Raw genomic sequence first — 22,933 nt, 5'->3', positions numbered from 1 at the left:
TTTGCATAAGTTAAGCTGCAACGTGATGACAGTACTTTTAAAAAGTATTCTAGGGACTTCCCTGGCGGTCCAGTGGTTAAGACTCTGCGCTTCCACAGCAGGGGCTGCAGGTTTGATCCCTGGTTGGGGAACTAAGATCCCACATGCCCCGCGGCACGGCCAAAAAAAAATATTCTATATTTTATTAACATGGTGTTCAACACCTCTCATTACAAAAATACTATATAGGATTTACTCCAATTTTCTTCATGTATATTTTAAGTAATGATGTTTTCAATACGAAATTATTGCCCATCTCCCGTAATAATACCACACAGAACAATGGCACAGAAAGTTTGAAAGTGAGACTGTCTCAGAAAATCCAAAACATGTGGCCTCTCCTTTACTTTTTTTTTTTTTTAATAAATTTATTTATTTATTTATTTTTGGCTGGGTTGGGTCTTCGTTGCTGTGCGCAGACTTCCTCTCGTTGTCGGCAATCGGGGGCCACTCTTCGTTGCGGTGTATGGGCTTCTCATTGCAGTGGCTTCTCTTATTGCGGAGCATGGGCTCTAGGCTCATGGGCTTCAGTAGCTGCGGCTCGAAGGCTCTAGAGCGAAGGCTCAGTAGCTGTGGCGCACTGGCTTAGTTGCTCCGCGGCACGTGGGATCTTCCCAGGCCAGGGCTCGAACCCGTGTCTCCTGCATTGGCAGGCAGATTCTTAACCACTGCGCCACCAGGGAAGCCCCTCTCCTTTACTTCTAAAGGTCCTTTCCAGTTTGGGCAATTCGTGAGTCAATAATAATCTAAATTAGTTAGTCTTTTTTTTTTTTTTAAAGATGGTTTTATTCTCATACTACTATATCACTTCTATAAAAGAGAAAATTAGACAAAGATGGTTCTGGACATAACCCCCGCCCCACCGCACCCTTTATCCCTGCTGAACAGTGGGTTCTGACTCAATCCTTCCCTCCCACTTCTCCCCTTTGCAAGCAGTGGGGCTGAACAGGGTAGAAATCTCTTCCCTCTTTTTATACACCTCCCCCAACACACACCTCTACCGTCACACAATTTACCCAGGCGTCTGTTATATGCCTAGTTCCTGCCCTCAAGGAATCTACAATCTGGGGAAGACAAAAAAATGTAGATAATTATACTTTGACATAAAGTGAATTAGTGGTTGTAATAAAAGGTAGAGAAGGAGAAAGACTCTGGAGGCCTTAAGGATTATTAATTCCATCTCAGGCAGGCCAAGAAAGTAGTACTTTTGTTCTTCGTGCAAAATTAGGAAATACACAGATCTCACAGAAATGATTTCGAGGCACCTGTTTACTTAAAAAAATATTAACACAATGCAGCATTTAAAAAACCCAAAATATACTTTCTGTTCTTTCTTTCTTTGTTTATATATCTGCACTGGGTCTTAGTTGCGGCATGCGGGCTCTAGTTCCCCGACCAGGGATCAAACCTGGGCCCCCTGCATTGGGAGCGTGGAGTCTTAACCACTGGACCACTAGGGAAGTCCCCAAAATATACTTTCAAGTTTTCTAATTTCTTTTTCCCGTCTAATTATCATAGTGAAAGCTTAAAGTGTCCCCTTTTACACCTATAACTCAGATTTTTCATCTACAGGAGACATGAAGAGGCACAACTGAGTAAGAGTAAAAAGGAATTGCAACACACATATATTCCCAAAACAACATTTGTTTGATCCAGGATAACAAAATAGTTTAATTTAGGAGTCTCTCACTTGAATAAATTCAATTTCATTTATTTACAATTATTTGAAAGTAAATAAATAAATGCTACCCTGAAGCACCTGAGCTAAAACTAAGCAATCCAACCTAAAGTTTAAAAGGCTCACAATATACACTTCAGTTGACAAAAATCACAATATTTAAATTAGCTATTTAATGCAGACTTTTTTTCCCACTATGAATAAAAAAACTTTGTCCTTAAGACTACTCAAAGGTACTTGATGGAATCTTTAAGGAAATCAATCAATTAAATACTATCTTGGGAGAAAATATCACATTTAAATACTTTAGGGAAGACTCCCAGGAACATCAGATTTTTAGAAAACTTGCAAATTAAAATTACTGAAAGCTCTATCCCTCTTCATCAGGCATTCATTGATTTTTTTCTCTCAAAGCAAGTAAAACATCCCAGACTGGGGTTTAGGAAGCAAAATAGATGATCTGACATCATTATTGCCTTAAAGACACGTTGATTCAATCCTGAACACTTGCGGCAAACTGCTGTTCCCCACCCAAAATGCAGTATGTTATGACAGGAAGACTGTGAGATGTGGAATCAGAAGACATCAATTAGTTCCCCGGCTCTGCTACTTCCTAGCAGTGTGTCTATGAGCGAGTTTATTTAATCCTGCTAAGTCTCAGTTTCCTCTTTTGAAAATAGCGATAATAACTACTTCCCTAGGGTCCTCGTGAAGATTAAAGATGGCATGTGAAGGCACTCTGTAAACTATAAAGTATTATACAGCAACTTCAAATCCTTAATGAAAGAAAATGGTGAACAAATCAATGCCTAAGTAATTGTGAGAGGCTATATAAATATAAGGCATAAGTTCTACTAAACCTTTTAAATGGAATGTACGAAAAGTTATGTCATTTGCCCTATAATTATTGACTACAGAGTATAATAGATCTCCTTCATATATAAAAATTATAAGCCTTTAAGTCGAAGTAATTTAAGAAGGATGGGACTAACAAAAATCTGTCAGCCATTTTTTACCCATGACTCAGTTTGGCTCCTGCCTAAGACCAGTTTCTAAACACAACTTGAAGAACGGCCAGGAGATTTTGTTTTAAAATACAATTTTTACTTTTTATCAGGACCACTTAAAAAAACAGCTAACAGCTTGTCAATATTGTCACATTCCTCCTACTTTGCACATTTTTTTATAAGCAATGCAAAATAAAAGGTGAAGAGGTAAAAAGTAAATATTATTGCTGAATAAAAGTTTAACCTCAATTTCACAGTATGTGATTGGTAGGTAAAAAGAAAGTCTGACTTTTGAAATATGTTGAAACGTGTCCTTTTCCCCAGTCTGTCTTCCCACAAAAGTGAACTTTATTTACATGGAGAGAGCAGGCACCGATATTAAAAAAAAAAAGAAAAGAAAGAAAGAAAGAAAGAAAAGAAATATATTTTCCCTCCATTTAAATTTAGCCAAATGAAATACCAATCAAAAGTAAAAGTTTCCAGGGTCTCTGCATTTTTCTGAATTCTCTCATCTGCAGAGCACTTTGATCTGTCCCAAATTCTGTTTCCTCCCTAGCTCCTATGCCTGCCTTCGCTATAAAGGGAAAGCATCAGGAGAAAAGCAAACCCTCTCCCTAAACATCTGAGACACAGGAAAACAGATTTTCAAATAAGGGAATGAAAGAAAAGCAAACAAAACCTTGTTTGTTTGTTTTGTCATAAAAGGATATGGTGTACAACTGGGTCTGAATTCAGGGCGTCACCCATAGAGGAATCTTATGCCTATGAAGTCATCCCTAATTACAGAGTTTGACTAACAATACAGCAATTATGAAACCACTCCACTGGCTCCTTTAACTATACTTAAACCCTCAACACAAATCTTTGCTGAGAAAGGTGTACCTACAACTACCTACCTGAAACTATTACTCAAATTCTAAAAGGTATTTGATGGAGATGAGGAAAGGGGAGGGGGGTGTCTGTTTTCATCCCCTAAGGCGATTCACTTTAGGAATGCTGCTGACTAAATAATCTATTTACTAATCTGTGTCATTCAGAACCATGCTGGTCAGGAAGCAGGGCACACAATGGGAAACTTAACCATGGATAATCAAGAGTTGATTACGAATTTTATATTTTTTTCTTGAAGTTGAGAGGAACTAAAAGATAAAAGCAGGGCATATTCACCATAGACATTATCCAGCCACTTGTATGCCAGGTAAACAGAATTGGTAAAGTGAGGCTGATGACTTAAAATCAGAGATTTGGCCACACACACTTAAGCTGGTAAGCTCGAATCATGAAGAAGAGAGGGTGGACAAAACATGGAAGAATACATTATTTGTATTTGTGTATTTGTCACCTTCCTCTGTCCAAAACAGGCAGCGCTTTGGAGCAGCCACACTTCACATACCTACCTGTACCAACAGAAACTGCCACCCTGCCTCGTCACTAGTAGGTAAGTCAACAGCACTAGTCTCCAGGTCAGATGGGCGTGCAACACGCTGAGCTAAAGCTCACCCACTCTCACTATGATTACTCAAGCTCTAGTGCCACGTTTCCAAATGACTTGAGAAGATTTCAACTTGAATGCCTATCATATTCACCCACTTATTCATTTATATTCAAGACTTAATTGAAGGCTTAATATGTACCAGGCACTGTGTTGGGTGCTGCAGATATAGAGATTTAGGACCCAAAGTCTCCCCTCAAAGACCTTACTGTCCAGCGGGGAGAAAGATGGAAAAACAAAGACATAATATTAATGCCATCATGCTATTCACTGAGTGGTGGGGTGACAGTGGTGGGCTTCAGGAAAAGTTTTCCAGAGAAGGTGACTTTTGAACTTTATCTTAAAACATAAGTAGGGCTTCCTCAGACAGATATCACTGGTAAAGGCATTCCAGGCAGAGAGAAGATGATATTCTAGAGGAAGATGATATTCTAGAGCTGTAGAAAGATAGTGTGGTTGGAGCACTGTGCCTAGGGTTTGAGAGAGACACAATTGGAGCAGAAGGTCAGGGTCTAATTTAGAAGGGCCACACTCAAAATCTGGACTTGACCCTCTGGCCAAGGGAGAGGGAAGGTCAGTGAGGAAAATTCCAGTCAGGAGAGTCTAAGTGTCTACATTTGAACTTATCGCCACATTATTTCTCCCCTTTTCAAATATCTCTCCTGTCAAATCAGGTCTCCTTTTCAACTTCCCTACTTTCCTCAGTCTCCAGGTTTACAAATTTGAGAAGTTTGGCCACAAGAAACAAAGGGAGATTGAAATAAATCACTAAGCTCTCTGGATTCTTCTATCATACCCCTTTATCACCTCATGTCTGGCCTTTTCCAAAGGCCTTTTAGCTGATCTATCTATGGTCCTGTCTCCCTCCAATGTAATCTCTACGTTGCTAACCTCCTGAAGAGCAGATCAAAGGTATACTTCCTATGAAAGCAAGTCCCAACTTTTAAGCACAACATCCTAAGCCCTACACTTTTCTGTACTGATGCCTGGTCTATCTTTCCAATGTTTTTTCCCATTACACGCACCGCACACCCTGGAATCACACTCTTTTCACACCCTATTCCCCAAACAGGCCATGTATTTTCCCACCTCTGTTCCTTCTCCTCTGTGCTTCTCCTCCAGTGGAATGCTCTTCACCTGTCTCCTATGTACTTTTCAAAAGCATCTTTGAGAAAGTCTCTTTGGAGTGTCTGTCCCCACCTGAGAGAAAAATTCTCTGTTCCCAGGACTCTCACAGAACTGCATGCTTTCTTCTGTTACAGCCAGTGCTGGATCCTTTCAGACAGCTCCAATTTTAAATATCTTACTGTCAGACCATATGTACTAATTTTTAAATGGGAAAATATAGTCACCACAAGGATAGCATTTAATACTACTATACATAAGCTCTTTGATGGGATGGAAGGGACCGTTTCCCATTCATCTTCATATTCCCAGCCCCTCTCACTGTGCCTACAGAGTAGGTAATATAACTAATTAACATAATAACATATCATTGTAAGTTTATACTATAGCAGCTAACATTCTTGGAGGACCAATTGTTTACATGGACTGTGCTAAATGCTTTATATACATTATGTAAGTTATTTCTCAGCAAAACTCTATGAACCACGTAATATTGTTATTTCCATTTTACAGAAAAGCAAACAGGATTAGAGAAGTTGAGTAACTTGCCCAAAGTCACACGGCTAGAGAGGGGTAGAGCCAGGTCTCAAACCCAACTCCACCTGACACCAAAGTCAGCATTCTCAATCGTTATGCTGTACTGCATAGCTTCCTCAACCACGGCTTAGGGAATGAATTTATCTCCCCACAGACTATAAACTTATTGAAGTAGAAACACAGCTTACTCATCTCTGTATTCACCACAGCACTTTACGCAGAGACACAATGCATTCTCAGTAAATATCTTGAATCAAAAAAGGTCCACATCTAGTACCCACAACCATTTTGATCATGTCAGTCCCATTTCAGGAAGCTATAATTTCTTATGCCTAAACAGCTGGTCTAAACTTTGCCTGGTATTCCTGGTCCTCTAGTGTTCCTCCTAGTCACATCTAACCAGTTTAACCTTTCAACAACACTCAGAATTAGCTTTTTGATCACAACCATCCTCCTGAACGATACCCGTCCTATTAACTCCTACATCAGCATCTTTTACCCTGCCCCCACTACCTCTTTCCTTCCCTGCTAGTAAGAACTCCCTCTCTCTGTATCTACCTTTCACACTTATAACGCCGTCCGCTTTATTCCTCTTATCTTCTTATCCAAATCCTACTCGTCCTTCAAGTTTCAGCAGAAGCCTCATCGTCTCCCAAACCACATTGCCCAGTGACTCCACACCCCTGCTGATCTTTCTCTTCAACTCCCACAGGATTTAGAATCTTGCCACAAAATTTAGCAATTTAATTATAGACTTCCTCCTATAGTTATATAAGTGGATGTGAGTACAGCCTGGCTGGGACATCCATCATCCCTACTAGATTCAGTTCATCTGCCTCCTCCACACAGATCCTCAAACTTGGTCCAAGAGAATAATCTTCCCCAACCAAAGACAACCATTCTTTCACCAACAGCACACAAATACTTGTCTAATTACTTGCTCTGCAAGTCTTATTTCAAGATTGTTTGTTTCTCAAGAACAGAGTCTAAACTTCGTCTTCCTCTCGGATACTCCCACAATGATAATCCATTGCTGGATGCTGGGTACAGAGGTATGGCTCAAAAAATATTCCACTTGACTGCAATGTTTTGAGGGTGGTGATAATCTGCAACATGCCCAATATTCAATGATTACTGAAATTATATTAGGGAAGAAACAAGAGCCTAGGGTAGTTGAGTGACTTTGCCCAAGACAAAGAGCTGTGCAGCAAATGTAAAATTTAAAAAAATAAAGAGTATGTGAGAGAGAAGGTAATTAATTACTCTTACCGTAAAAATAAAAACAAAGAGGCTACACACTGCTTTGTGGAAAGAAGGCCCATGCCTATTATACCCTATGGAAGATAATTTAAAAACTCCTAACCAGGAATTCCCTGGCGGTCCAGTGGTTAGGACTCTGTGCTTCCACTGCAGGGGGCACCGGTTCGATCCCTGCTCAGGGAACTAAGATCCCGCACGCTGCATGGCACAGCCAAAAAACGAAACAAAACGAAACAAAAACAAAAAAACCTCCTAACAAATGCGACCAGCATATTGAGAAATATGGACGGTTGCCAGAAAATGCAGTTCCTTTCAGCTAATTTGTTTTTATTACTTAAAGGAGGGATTCACTTAATCCTTGAACTGAAATCACCAAAATTGTAACTGTGTAAAATATATAGAATATTGGCAACGGGTTCAGTAGATACTATATATTATAGAGTTCTAAAAGTTCTTTCTTCAAAATACTGGTGTTAAGTGAGTACTGACAATAAAACAGGCCATACTTTTTAAAAAGGACATGAATGCTGACCTTCTCTTGTGGCACATTCATTCCTATATATGACATGTTTCTGCTTCCCTGTATTTAATATCCCTTAATTTCAGCCTCTTACATGCTAACTACTGTAAACAACCATTCCCCTTGTATCAGTGCTAATAACTTAGTACAAATGTAAGCAAACACTCAAGTATCAATGTGACGATTTGATTTTGAGTTTAGGATTTCTTTTTTCATACATAAGCCATCACTGTGGTACTCCTAGTTTTTTTAGTGATTAGTTTTTTACCTTACAGCTGATTTTTCTCCAGGGGCAAGCGGCTTGGAGTTTTGTTTGCTTACTTTTAGAAAACTTTAATGGAATCTTGGTAAAGGACCAACTGTAATAGTTTAAGAGGTTATATGCCTCTTTCTCAATTTAATGATCTGTTGCTCTGAAAGTCACAAGTGAGTCAAACTCTAACTGGTCTCACCTGTGTCACAGGTTTCTAGTCCTGAAAGTTTAGGAAAGGTAAAAGCAGACAGAAGAAGTGGTGAAGGATTTTACTGTTTATTATTCCAGCACCTCAGCATTATTAAAAATTGTTCGTTATAGTCAGCGTGGAGAGCAGATTTCTGTGATGAAAGCAACATTCAACACGTAGAACACACTTTACTTAACGAGGTTGTTTTTCAGGCCTAGATCCTCTGGTAATTCTACTTGACATTTCAGCTGCAAATTGGTAAAACTACACAGAGGACATTGATAGATAACCCCCAATAGAACAGACAGTATTTTCCCATGAGGCATTGTTATACATGCTGTTAGGCTGTACAGGATTCGGGACTAGAGAATAAAGCAGCTGGCTGATGGAACACACATCTGGATACATTTAGCAACTATGCTTCTACAATTCATTTAGATTAAAATAATAGGAACACAAAAACATATCATTTTGGTAACATGGCATACCATTTCAGGGACATTTGTGAAATGACCTAAAAAACCTTACTGATGGGCTTCCCTGGTGGCGCAGTGGTTGAGAGTCTGCCTGCCAGTGCAGGGGACGCGGGTTCGAGCCCTGGTCTGGGAAGGTCCCACGTGCCGCGGAGCGACTGGGCCCGTGAGCCACAACTGCTGAGCCTGCACGTCTGGAGCCTGCGCTCCGCAACAAGAGAGGCCGCGATGGTGAGAGGCCCGCGCACCGCGATGAAGAGTGGCCCCCGCTTGCCACAACTAGAGAAAGCCCTCGCACAGAAATGAAGACCCAACACAGCCATAAATAAATAAATAAATTAATTAATTAAAAAAAAAAAACCTTACTGACTATTTACATGACAAAATACGTTTCAAATTCCAAATCAATTGAGCAATGAACTCTGGAAGGTTCTATCAGTGACTGAAGGCTAACTCTCCCTCTTATCCAACCCCAAGTAGCTGCCTGCCTATAAGCGCAATTTTGCTTTGGATGTACCCAAAAACATTAAGGAGACTTAAACATTAGCTCACTATATTTAATGTGAAGAAGGGATTGCTATCTCCTGCGTGTATGCTGCTCCAACAATGCCCATGGATGCACGAGAGAGGGTGAAGGTTTATTAAGAAGGGCAAGGGGGCAGAGGCGGCTGTTATTTGCCAAGTAATGAGCACAGAGTTAAACTAAGCTATCTTAGCCCTCTTCCTACTTCCCTAATACCTACAACCAATTAAACCACCTCAGATGTTCTGTCTGTGTTGTTTTAAAGGAGATGCAGCATAGGGTTCTGGCTGCTAACCAGTGACGCCCCTTCCCCAATTCCGGTAGCTCCCCACCCCCCAGCGTGTCCGACCATCTACTTCTCTATCTCCTCCGCTAGGCTGTGAGCTCCTTGAAAGCAGGGCTGGTACCTTATTTGACTTTGTATCTTGGCTCACAATAAGCCCCTACTAAATGTTTGTTGAATGAACTGATGTTCGTAAGTAGGGAAAGTGAACAGACTTAAACATACTGCAGGCTAAGTAGTTGTCACGCGTGGTTTTCAACATGCATACGCTATAGAGAAAGCTGGGAACAAAATAGTCAAGACATAATAATGTTCCCACATTCTTCACAGGCACTTGGCCTGCTGGCATGCTTTAACTATCTACTGCTCTTTAATACTTCAAGATACTACAAAACTCTTCAAGATGTTTGCAACCTGTTCTTTGAATTTAGCTGAAAGTCAAACAAAGTTTTTTTTTTTCTTTAAGAAACAGTTTTTACTTGGCAACAATTTTGGCAATCAAGCAGCACATTTCACCTTCACAGTAATATACATCACGCACACATCATGTTTTGACAAACCTGCAATTTATAGATAAATGTATCATTTAGAAATAAATGTAAATTGCTGCAAACTAAAGCTGTACTTAAACTTTTTATTATGAAAATTTTCAATGTATACAAAAGAGAAAATGGTACAGCAAACACCCATAATCCCATCATCCAGATTCTACATTTATCAGATTTATCAGGATTTCCCCACTGATTCTCTCTTCCTGTCCTCTTTCTTCTTTTCCCCTGCTTCCTCCCTCCCTCCCTTCTCGACCCCCCTTCCCCCTCTCCCTCTCCCCCACCCCTCTCTCTCCCCCCCACCTCCTGAATTATTGTAAAGCAAACCCCAGACATCCCATGAGTGATTTCACCCTACTTAGCTATTAAATGAGTTCATTTCCTGGAAACACCTCTATTCTGTTCTAGGATCTAGCATAAGCTAGATTCTAATTGATCTTTTTTTCAAGTACCAATATCTATGAGTCACTTAAACCCCAAAGGGTGTCCAATCCTGTGTCATTTCCTGGAGGAATATCAAATACTTCCATTTTAAGTAAAAGTTTACTTTCCTCTTTTTGTCTTAATAAAGATAAGATCTTTAAGCAATGGCTATTGTAAAATAAGTTAATAATTTTTCCCATAGAAACATTCACATCAATTAAGTCAGATTGAAGACATTCTTTAAATTCTTGCTAGACAAGAGTTTTGTAGATATTTAATATACATCTTAACCATATTCTAAAAGCCCCCTTTCCTGTTATGAAGAATACTATATCAAACCCAAAGACACAACAAAGTTATACCTCTGCTTCCCCATCTTTACAAAGCTAAGAAGTATTAACTCCTTGGATTGAAATAGCACATTCTTCTTTTAAAAGGTCCAATCCCTTTATTTCCTAAGTGAACTCTGACACTTTCCAAAAATATCTGAATAATTTATGAAAAAAACATATCTGCTGCTAATGAAATTAATTAACCTTCACACCTGAGGAGTATTTCCATTCTCCTTTCCTGTGAAAAATAACACGGAAGCCAAGGGCAACCTTCAGGTACATATCTCTCACAAGGCAAGATCAGACCAGTTAACTCAAGACAAAATATTATGATGTACAACTCAGAAATCACTAGAGATAAAATTTCAGCTTAGACTTTGAGCTAAGCTGGAAGTTTATCTATTAGTCACTAAAATGGCCTCCTGCAGTGTAACATACCCTGCTTATATGTTCTCAAATATGGTACTTGTTAATTGAGAAAACTAGACTCTTTTGTTTCATACTTCACTTTTTACCTCATACAGGTGTAGTTAAGTACAACTAATTTGAGAGGTTACCCTTGATTCGGAGTCGAGATTTATATAATCAGCTATATTGAAATAGGAGAAATAAAACATATGATCACTATGTGATAGAAAACTCTGGTGAGTTTGTGAGCATCAGAAATTACTATCACTACCATATTACAGTAACACCACCAAAATCTCATCACCAATGATTTTCATGTATTTTGGAAAGTATGAATAAACACCAGGACAACTGTTTGTCATAAGTTATTTTGTAAGAGTAGAATATCAATCGGTTTGCCATATTCTGTCATAACAGCTACCCTCAACTTCTATTTCACAGAATTTTGAAAAACCATTTAACAGGGATCAAAAGTATTTGAAATTCCATTCCCCTTCACCCCATCCCCCAGATATAAAGTAAGAGTTTCTGTCATTTAAACCTTTGGCATCTGACTTGATAGATACAGCTATATAATTAGGATTACAAAACCAATTTTTAAAAAGTACAAAGTCCCTAAAATATTCCCCAAATAAAGACAATATAGAGAGAGAGAACAAGTCAGATTCTAAGCTTCAAAATTTTCTCTTAAAACAAATTTGCTTCTACTTGAATACATAAGATTTAGAAAGCGTCTCCAAATGTGTAACTACCCAAACACATAATAAGGATTTCAAGATGTTTAAAGTAAATTTCTGCTTAAATATTCCATAATATAAAAGTTAGAGCCTAACGAAATAATATTAAAATCGTTACCCTTCTGGGATGAGAGCAAACCTGTTGTTTCTTTCTCGCAGCACTAAACAGAAGGAACCTCCCACGCCCAGAACGCCAATCTGGAAACCCAACATTCTTCTTACAATTGCAACTTTAGAGAGCAAGTCATAACACTTCCTGCTAGAGAGAGAGAGCACCCTGACACAGCAATGATACAATACTTACGAATTCCCTTCCTGTCAGCCTCACAGTATTTTGCCAAGTATTAACAAATTCGAACTTCACAACATTTAGAGAAAAGTGAATTTTTTCATTCCAGCTCCACTGAAATCATGCAAGAACACAAGGGAATTTAAAGTTGGTTCAGGTCAAATAGCTACAACCCACATACCTATTTAAAGTTTGAACATTAGCCAAGTAACCTGCTTATTTTAGAACACATGGAACCAGCTTCTCCCCAGAGGCCAAGTCACTCGTCCATAGGAAAGTGCATTACTTAGAAAGGCAAATTAACTGTCCCAGACCACTTACGTTCTATTATTCATCTCGATCCATACTTACTCACGTCTTCATACAACACTTACACTCCATATGCTAGGTGTCAGAGCATTAACTGTGAGTATCTATATCTTGTTTTCTGTTGAATACATAAGCTGTTAAGTGTAGGAACTATATTTTCTACCAGCCTAGCATACAGGAACGAAGCCAATACTTGCTGAACTGAATTTTCTATTGAGAGGCAGTACTGCTGAGTAGTTTAGAGTTCTGGAGCCAGACTGGGTTCAAATCCTGTCTCCACAATTTTCTAGGTTGTCTTTGGACAAACTGCTTAAGCTCTTGTGCCTGTTTTCTCATCCAGGGATGATAATAGTAACTACATCACATAATGATAACTATTTTGTACATTGTTGTGATGCTTAAATGATTTAATGTGCATTCAAATTTTAGATCATAGCCTGGCAAATTCTAAGCACTAGGTATGTGATAACTGCTATATTCTTATTATTGAAATTTGTTTTTTAACTGGTCTAGCAACTCTAATCAGTTAATTGTTAAATGAAGCAACTGGTTAGCTGAGTTCTCGCCCTTTATGGGAGAGAACAATAAATCAATAGGAGTACTGTGCTAGGCTCAGGAGACCATTTCTAATACTGACATAGGGCAAGTCAATCATTTGAAAGGAAATGGAGTGCAATGGGAGCATCAGGGTCTTAGGAATCTGACTGACTTCAAGTCTGTGTGACCTTGAACACATCACTTAGCTTCTCTGAGCCCCAGGTCCCTATCTATAAAAGTGGAACTAATTCCACATACTTCAGAGGGTTGCGATGATGATTAAGTGAGATAAATGCATAAGAGGGTCTGGCTCCAGCAAGGTGCTCAGTAAGTGGCGGCCATTGTTATAATCTGTCTGGGATATAATATGCATAATACCATCTGCTCTACCCACCTAATCTGCTCTACCTACCTAATAAGTATGAAAGTGAGATAATAGATCCTCCAGTCCTTTATAAATAATATAAAACAAAGTGAAGCGTTTTATGCTAACATTGAAATCTCAGAATAAGGAGGCGACTCACATTGCAGTCACCTGTAAAAAGGATCAGGACAGCCCACATCAGGAGGCAGAGTGTTCTCCTGTCCTCATCACTAACCACCATTAGCAGACACTGGATTACATTTCGTCTCCTTAATGGAAGCACTTTATTTCATCAATCACAAAAACTGCATGAACCATCAAAAGGCAACACAATCCCGAACAGAAGGAATAGAGCGTCAGGAGTCAGAGGACGTGTTCTTCCACCTGTTTTCATTGCTGACTCACTATGTGAAGCCTCTTCAACTTTCCCGAGTCTCAGTTTCACCATCTGTGAAACAAGCATAGCCCTAGCTGCCTGTGGCCAGTCAGGGAATATGTGGGGTAGTAAGGAACACTCAAGCACCTTGAGCTAACTGGAAGAAAGGGTATATGTGTATGTATTATCATGCATTTCCAGGGAAAACTGGGGCACAGGCAATTGCCTCCAGTAAGAAGGCAGTATCAGTGACAGGCCAGCAATGTTGAGTTTCCCCAGCCTTACTTTTCTTTAGCCACACTTGTCACTTCACAACACTTAGATGGGTCTGTCCCAAGTGCTATTAAATTAACTTTCTCGCGCTTCCCTGGTGGCGCAGTGGTTAAGAATCCACCTGCCAATGCAGGGGACACAGGTTTGAGCCCTGGTCCGGGAAGATCCCACATGCCGCGGAGCAACTAAGCCTGTGCGCCACAACTACTGATCCTGCACTCTAGAGCCCGCGAGCCACAACTACTGAGCCCGCGTGCCACAACTACTGAAGCCTGCGTGCCTAGAGCCTGTGCTCCGCAACAAGAGAAGCCACGGCAATGAGAAGCCCATACACCGCAACAAAGGGTAGCCCCCACTCACCGCAACAAAGGGTAGCCCCCGCTCGCCGCAACGAAGACCTAATGCAGACAAAAATTAAAAAAAATTAACTTCCTCAATGATCATGCTACCCAGAAACAGCTTCCTTGTCTTTCCCTTTCTTGGTCATCTGGAATGTATATGCTTTCTAGCTTTCTGAACTCTAAGGCTAATCTTTGATCACAGTGAAATCTGTCAACACCCAGTTGTTGATTTTAAAGTCCATTCACCATAACATGATAGAATTCACTTCAACTGCAAAATATTGTGGTGAAAGTTCTAGGAATGGATACTCCCTTTAAAAATGGACATCTTCTACCTAGTAAATACCAGGACATTTCCTAAAAGACTGTTGTATCACATCAGTAGTTCAGCCAGTTTCGGCCTGCGGCCCATTCTGTAACCTTCTAAATGCCTCATCATATGACGTATGTGCAGGTGTGCAGGGCCAAGGGGGGGTATTGGCGTTTGTGTATGTGCATGTGTGTGAGTATGTGTGTGAACAGCATCTCTGTTTTTCCCATGGGTAATGAAAATTGCTTTGGGAACAGAAGATGGTGGCAAGGGTTATGTAATCCATTGCACATTTTTATAAGCAGGCCACGGAATGAAAACAACTTTTACATTCCAAATTCATCATGATGAATGCTGGGGAAAGTCAATAGAAACCAACCTATGTTTTATCTGTACACGTAAAGTGCACAAGCTCTCACTCTCTCTCAAATGTTACAAACAAATCCATAAAGTTAAAAGTTCACACACGCACCTGTGGACACATACACCCTTCAGGGTGGGAAGGAAGGAAAGAGGCACACCCAAAGCTGCATGAGAATTTCATAGACGTATGGGTGTAATCTGCAGTTAGGACACAAGACCTAGGCATAGTATTTTTAAAGTCTCTTGCAACTTTCATTCAAACATCATCCCCTCCCCACCACACCCAGTACGGGTTATATTCTTTCCATGTGTGACACGTACAATGGAGGCCTCTCCCACTGTGCTTAATGCCACACCTCAATAACACTGATCTATCATCCTTTAATGGAACAGGATTTTACCCATCTTCATGACTTATAAAGTAAACAAACAAATAATACTCACAGTGAGGGAAACATCAAAGCAAAGGGATCTAACATAAAACAGGTACCAAATTAACACGGAGGATATTGCTACTGTAATTTTGGGCTATATTGGAAAGTTTAGGAAATTTATGCCAGGAACAGTATTAGGTACACAAACTTCCTGTTGCGTGGCTGTGTCAGTTTTAACAATCAAGTAGATCTGGTTTACGTGATGATTGGGGGGGGGGGCGGGTAAATAAGCCACAAGAACATTTTAATTTCAATATTCCAAGGGCTGTCTCCCCAACAGTAAATATTTGTGAGCTCTGTTTTTACATAACAAAGTAATCAACCTTTTAAAACAGGATGTCTTATTATATATTAAATTATATACCTTGTCCTAATGCCCTAAAACAAAAGGCTGAAATAAATAGAAGGATTTAAAGCATGGGCCCTCCAAAAATTATCAGTTGAACTACACACGGGATAAGGAAGTGATTTGGAAGACATCTGTGGTGACTATATACAGTTAACAACACTGAACTGCATATTTCAAAGTTGCTAAGAGAGTAAATCTTAAAAGTTCTCATCACAAGAATAAAAAAGTAACTGTGGGGTGGTGGATGTTAACTAGACTTATTGTATTAATCATTTCACAATACATACATATATTAAACCATCTCGTTGTACACCTTAAACTAATACAATGTTATATGTCAATTATGTCTCAATGAAACTGGGGGGGAGACATCTGTGTTCTGTTCATAGCTAATAAAATCATACAAAGAAATAACTCATATGCTCTACACCTTCCTATCCTGAGGGTCTCTCATTCAAAAAAAGGATAGGGAAGGAAAAGAAACAAACAAAAAAACCCAACTAACCCAGCAGCTCCTAAACTTTTTGGCCTCAGGACCTGAGGACCCCAAAAAGCTTTTTGATATGTGGGTTAGATCAGTGTCTTTATCATATTAGAAATTACAACTAGGACATTTTAAAGATATTTATTTTAAAAAAAAACTAAACCCGGGCTTCCCTGGTGGCGCAGTGGTTGAGAATCTGCCTGCCAATGCAGGGGACACGGGTTCGAGCCCTGGTCTGGGAAGATCCCACATGCCGCGGAGCAACTAGGCCCGTGAGCCACAATTACTGAGCCTGCGCGTCTGGAGCCTGTGCTCTGCAACAAGAGAGGCCGCGACAGTGAGAGGCCCGCGCACCGCGATGAAGAGTGGCCCCCGCTTGCCCCAACTAGAGAAAGCTCTCGCACAGAAACGAAGACCCAACACACCCAAAAATAAATAAATACATAAATAAACTTATTTAAAAAAAAAAAAACTAAACCCACCTCATGCTAATATAAATAACATTTAAAAATGAAAACTATATTTTAAAAAAATTTAATGGGAAGAGGCAGGGCACGCCTCGCTCCTCCGGATGTCTCTTGCTTCAACAGTGTTTGAATGGAACAGACCCAGGGACGCCCCCTTTTCCAGCCTCCAATCACCCTGGAACCTCTTTTCCTGTCGCATCCTTAGGAACCAACCACTCTGCCGTCCTCGGCCTCCGAAACCAGCCAACACCGTTTTTTCGGAGCTTAGCTCCTTACTGCTGATCAACCATGAGCTCCCAGATTTGTCAGAATTATTCCACCCAGGTGGGGGCAGCCGTCAACCACAGGGTTCAACCTGCATCTGGGCCCTCCTACACCTACCTCCCTCTGGGCTTCTATTTCTCCCGCGAGGATGTGGCTCTGGAGAGCGTGGGCCACTTCTTTTGTGAGTCCGCCATGGAGAAGGGCAAGGGCGCCCAGCGTCTCTTGAAGATGCAAAACCAGCAAAGCGGCTGTGCCCTCTTCCAGGAGCGCAGAAGCCGTCCCAAGATGAATGGGGTAAAACTCTGGACAATAAGGAAGCTGCCACGGCCCTGGAGAAGAACCTGAGCCAGGCCCTTGTGGACCTGCACCCCTGGGCTCTGGCCGCGCAGACACCCACCCGTGACTTCCTGGAGAGCCGCTTCCTGGAGGAGCAGCTGAAACTCATCAAGCAGATGGCGACCACCTGACTGACCCCACCTCCCACTGGCGCAGGCTGCCGCCGGGGTTGGAGTGGGGGGCTGAGCCAGTAGCTCTTCCAAAGGCTCACCCTCAAGTACGACGGGGGCCTCTGGAGCCCAGCGGCCTTTGAGGGGCCCCTCTGCATCCCTCCGGTGTCAGGGCTTCTGCCGGAGCCCCTCTCTGCAGCCACTAGGCAGCTTTTTGACCACCCTGGGGCCCTCACCTAAGCCGTGGGCCAAATGGAAACAAAGGTTTTTGCAGGAAAAAAAAAAATAGAAGAGTATATTGTTTACATCTTTGTTTAACTAAATACAGTGACAGCTGGATTTTCATATCTGCTTCTGCATTGTCTGTTGCAATATGTTGTTTTGATTCAAGTATATGAAGAAAACATGGCCTCCCACAGATACGTTGTTTGGAAAAAGGAAGTATTTTAGGAGCCTTTTCGGGTAATTATGGATATTCTTCTTTATAATACCACGCCAAAACTGGGTAAGTGTTAGTTTCTTAAATAGTTGTTGCAGTGTGGAATCTGATATCAGATCAATGACGTTTTCATACTCTGTTACGTTAAAATCCATTGGTCTATCTTGCACTTTAAATGGACCTTTTACCCATGCTTGATTTCAGAACATCATGCACTGATCATATGGAACAATATTGTTTGACTAGTACAGATCTGTTGTCACACTTCATTTTACAATATCTAACAAATCACTTCCATTAAAAACACCACCAACCTCAGTAGAAAAGTCTAAGTATTGATGCATGGTGGCTGATGCAAGTTTTCAAGAATTTGAATTTTTGCTTGAAATCTCTAACTTTATCATTGGCAACAAATACTCTCAGCCGTTTTCCTTGCAGTGACTAGCACACTTGATTCACTTTTGATAACATATCTACCAAATATTCAGGTCTGAATTATCAGTTAATACGTCATTTGCTCTTTCGAGTAAAAATGGTTTTCTATTTTCTAAAAGTGCAGCTAGTTTAGCTTGCAAATCAAAAAACTGCACAAGTGCTTTTCCTCAAGACAATCACTGTAAATCCATATGCAGCAGAAATGTTTTTTATTTACTTCCCATTTCATCACACAGAATATTGAAAAGATGTATACCCAAGAGTTGAGATTTAATAAAATTAATTTTTCCTGCTTAATCAAGGACATTCATTAATGAACTGCATGTTATAGGTCTTTTTCTAACACGAAGGGTATGGTGTTGAATACAAAGACTACTAATACAGTGTGGGGCTAAGGCACTAGCAGTTTTACCCACCATTGCTTCTGTCAGTACAGTGAAAAAGCAAAGAACATCTTAGTGTTATTATACAAGTAATTTTGATCTCCAAGGGACTATGTGGCATACTTCTCTATTGAGAACTGGTGCTTTATTTGGTAATATTCATGATGGAGTCATCTAATTTTAGAGAGACAAAAAACATAAGGTCCATAGGTTTTTAACAAGAAATTTCAAAACTGAGAATGCAATTACCAGAATAGGTTTTAACGTGAGTTCTGTTCTGTTGAACTGTGAAAAGAAAAATTAATTGATTAATATCAATTCTGAGGGGACCAATCTACAGGTTATTTACTCCAAAGAACATTTTGCAGAATCAGGTTCATGTCCATGAGATGGGAATTTATCATGATAGTGTAGTTTTTAGAAACTTTTAATACATTTTTTAAAAGATTAAGAAAGACAATATATTTCTTATAAAACTACTTAAAAATATCCAGTTCATATGTAGCAAATCAGATTTTTCTTCTGATAATCAGTAAGAGTTTCCTTCTCTGATACTAGAAAAGAAAGGCTTTGAAAGTTAGACTCTATGAAATGCAGAATTATTACTATTTTAAAATATTAAAAATGAAGTGAACTATAGTATTTATGTGTAAAATAATATGTGGGTTATTTGAAAGCAAATCCCAAACAACAAAAAAGGGGAGAGGAAAGATGAAATATAAGAACATCAAATATTGATAAACTGTTGAAACTGTGGGGGGGTTCCTTATGCTATTTTACTTTATATGTTTGAAATTTTCCATAAAAATAAGCTTTTAAAAATTCCATGAGCTTAGAAAAAAGTATTTTGTATTTTGGAAAGCAAAAATAAAATTCCTGGCTCATATTCATTCATTACACGAACACTGAATGAACATCCACTCTGTAAAAGGCACTGTACTTAGATGGCATCAGGAAATAGAAAGATTTATGAAATATGCCTTTTACATTCAAGGAGCTCAGAGTGTCTGTGTCCATATATGTAATTGATTCCCTAAAATGGGTATAATGCCTCCACTATGACCATTCTAAGGGGTACTTATACTATTACAAAGCTCAGCTTGAGCCAACTGAACTGCAAATCAGGATAATGCAATTTTAAGGAAAAAAAAAAGGAAAATGGCATGAAAAGAAAATACAAAAAGGAAACTTAAAAAATAAGAAATGAGACTCTCTTTGGTTTTCCTCTATAAAAGGAAACCAACAAGAGATGTGAGCAAATATGGGCATGACCACATCATTTTTCCACCACAACCCCATCATCTTATTTTACTTCAGGACAGGAACCATCATGTCATCTCCTTTGAGTCAGCTCTTGTACTACTCACATAGGCAAAAATAACTGAGCAATACATTCACTTTCCATGGTGAACATTAAATACATTAAGTATTCTATAATTCTTCCAATGAAAGAAGACAGCAGTTACAGATTCCATATTTTAAGTTTCAGGGCTACTATGTCCATTCACACCGCCCGCCCCCCGCCATATAAATTAAGACCATCCTAAAGAATAAATCCACAAGTTAAATCAGTAACATTCCTCAGTTACTCAAGGGGTCTAATTATAACACTGATAAATGAAAAATAAAAGTGAGAATCAAAAAAAATCAAACATTTACTTTAACTATCATCTTCCAGCTTATTGCCATATATTCCAAACAAATTATCAATTTTTCCCTATTCAAACTTCAGGTAAAATGTGCAAGAGTTCTCAAAACTCATTCAATGTAGGTCTTTAAAAGCTGAGTGATAGATTAAAGGATTTAAAATGGCTCCATTGTTTTCATCTTTAATATTTATTAAGCTCTATGAGGGCAGTGATTTGTCTTTTCACCAATCTATCTCAAGCATCTAGAACAGTGCCTGGCACACAGTAGGCAGGCAATAAGTATCTGTTAAGGAGGGTGGGGGCGGGGGGATTGGATGAAAGCAATCAAAAGGTACAAACTTCCAGCTGTAAGATAAATAAGTACTAGGGATGTAATGTACAATATGAGAAATTAACACTGCTGTATGTTATATATGAAAGTTAAGAGAGCAAATCCTAAGAGTCCTCATCACAAGAAAAAAAATTTTTTTCTTTCTCTTTTATTTTGTATCTATATGAGATGATGAATATTCACTAAACTTACTGTGATAATCATTTCATGATGTGTATGTAAGTCTAATCATTTTACTGTACACCTTAATGCTGTACGTCAATTATGTCTCAACAAAATGGAAGAAAAAAATTCAGGAACAAATATTTACTTTCAAATGAAAAAAAGTATCTGTTAAATAAATTTGTGATAATAACATTGCATGCTAAAGGAATTAACCTCACTGTCATGTGCTATAGTGGTTTATTACATAATAAAGAATAAACTTTTAGCACTTTTAATGCAAATCACATAAATAAACATAAAAGACATCTACTCTTGTCCCATTGGGTAACCCTACAAAATAGGGTGATTCCTAAGAGGTAATCCAGCCAAAGAAACGGTAGGTTATATCTTTCTAGTGGCACCGAATCCATGATCATATTTGGCAGCTGAATGATTTTCTAATTCTCCACTTTCCGAAAATAAAGGCATTTCAGAGAAAAGTGGAATGGAAGGTATAAAGAACTCTGAATTTTATCAAGTTTTCCTTCAAAATTGCCACACACACAAAAAAGAAAAATCGCACTTAAGCTGTCAAGATCTCAATGCTTTAGCTTTCTTAACTTTAAAACGACTACTTTTTGACCTCACAAGGAATCACAAAACCTTCAAAAGAAACAGCCGCTTCAGCATTTCCTGCCTGTCTGCCCTAGTCCAAGATTAACCTTGTCAGTTTTTAGGAAGACTTATAAGACTCCCTTAAATGCCTAATTCACATGAAGTGGTAACATGAAGCCGCAGTTTTTATAAGACGCCGGTTTCTACTTGTTACCAGATGTTGCCATCACTTCAAAGTGTTAAATGCATTCATGAAGAGGTTCAGATATATTTGCACGTGGAATATTTTCTGACTTCTGCTATTATTGTGAAGACAGAGGAAAACTGTTGCCTTGTTGTCTAATAAAACATCTTTAAGGTTGCCAATATTCACTTCAAGAATCACCAAGTACTCTGTCGGTCTAATTCTTCCGTGTAATTCTTGCAAGCACATATATATATAAACACTTTCAAAACACACCCCAGGAACTTCCCTGGCGGCGCAGTGGTTAAGAATCTGCCTGCCAATGCAGGGCACACGGGTTCGAGCCCTGGTCCGGGAAGATCCCACCTGCCGCAGAGCAACTAAGCCCGTGCGCTACAACTACTGAGCCTGCGCTCTAGAGCCCGCGAGCCACAACTACTGAAGCCCACGCGCCTAGAGCCCGTGCTCCCCAACAAGAGACACCACCACAATGAGAAGCCCGGGCACCGCGACAAAGAGTAGCCCGCGCTCGCCGCAACTAGAGAAAGCCCACGTGCAGCAACGAAGACCCAACGCAGCCAAAAATAAATAAATAAATTTAAAAAAACAACAAAAAAAAACACACCACAAATTAATTCCATTTCTTTGGGAGCTTGTCATGAAACAGCCCACTTAAAGATCTAGCTGAAAAATCCAAATGTGTGTGTGTTTGTGTGTATGTGTATACTTTTGGAGTTGCTTTTTTAGACAAACAGTAAACAGTCAACAGCTTCACATAGTTCAGGGTTCCTTTGCCAGGATAACTCAACAATTGCACTAGGTTTTCTGCTTCTACCCATTCTTCTCTGGTTATGTTAATTTCTTTGGTTATGTTGCCATTGGGGTTTTATTAGGTTAATTAAAAATGTTTTTTAATCTCCAGAGAGAGTTTAACGCAACAACAATGGTTGCTATTTTCTACACATAATGGTCATTGTTAAGTTTTGGCCCAACACAGCATCCTGAATACAATGTAGATTTATCCTTAAGATTGGCTGCAAAAATACTGTGGTCTCACACAGTGTTATGTGCCCTTTCTATTCAGATGTCTGGGAGATACCCCATAACTCTTATTTTTGCTGATACCCTGATTGTATTTCTCTGAGGATGGAGTTGAATCCATAAACATAACACTAATGCTGGCTCAGATTTCTAGACACTGAATTGTAACTGACCAGCCTTGCTTGCTCAGTATTTTATTTGGCAATTTGTTAACCTGGTACAGCTAAAAAGTCTCATAATTAATTCTGCCACAAATCAAACAACTTTTGTGGCCTTCG

General features: G+C 39.5%; 1 protein-coding gene and 1 pseudogene across 6 annotated transcripts in view; one reads left to right on the top strand and one right to left on the bottom strand.

Annotated features, from left to right (window-relative positions):
* The window catches only part of PLS3 (plastin 3), a 90,372-nt gene that overhangs the window by 48,985 nt on the left and 18,454 nt on the right, over positions 1–22,933 (bottom strand). Inside the window, exon 2 of one of the 6 annotated variants that reach the window (XM_059909962.1) lies at positions 14,337–14,374. The exons of 2 other annotated variants lie outside the window; for them this stretch is intronic. The gene's annotated coding sequence lies outside the window, so the exon portion shown is untranslated. Of the gene's footprint in view, positions 1–11,946; positions 12,036–12,132; positions 12,152–14,336; positions 14,375–22,933 lie in introns of those variants that run through there. 3 more of the 6 variants (XM_059909964.1, XM_059909961.1, XM_059909963.1) reach the window with 3 other exon arrangements.
* Positions 17,013–17,455, top strand: LOC132357172 (ferritin light chain-like; annotated as a pseudogene).

The sequence above is a fragment of the Balaenoptera ricei genome, chromosome X, assembly GCF_028023285.1.
Source record: "Balaenoptera ricei isolate mBalRic1 chromosome X, mBalRic1.hap2, whole genome shotgun sequence".
Lineage (NCBI taxonomy): Eukaryota > Metazoa > Chordata > Mammalia > Artiodactyla > Balaenopteridae > Balaenoptera > Balaenoptera ricei.
This window is presented reverse-complemented; position numbering and strand designations above follow the sequence as displayed.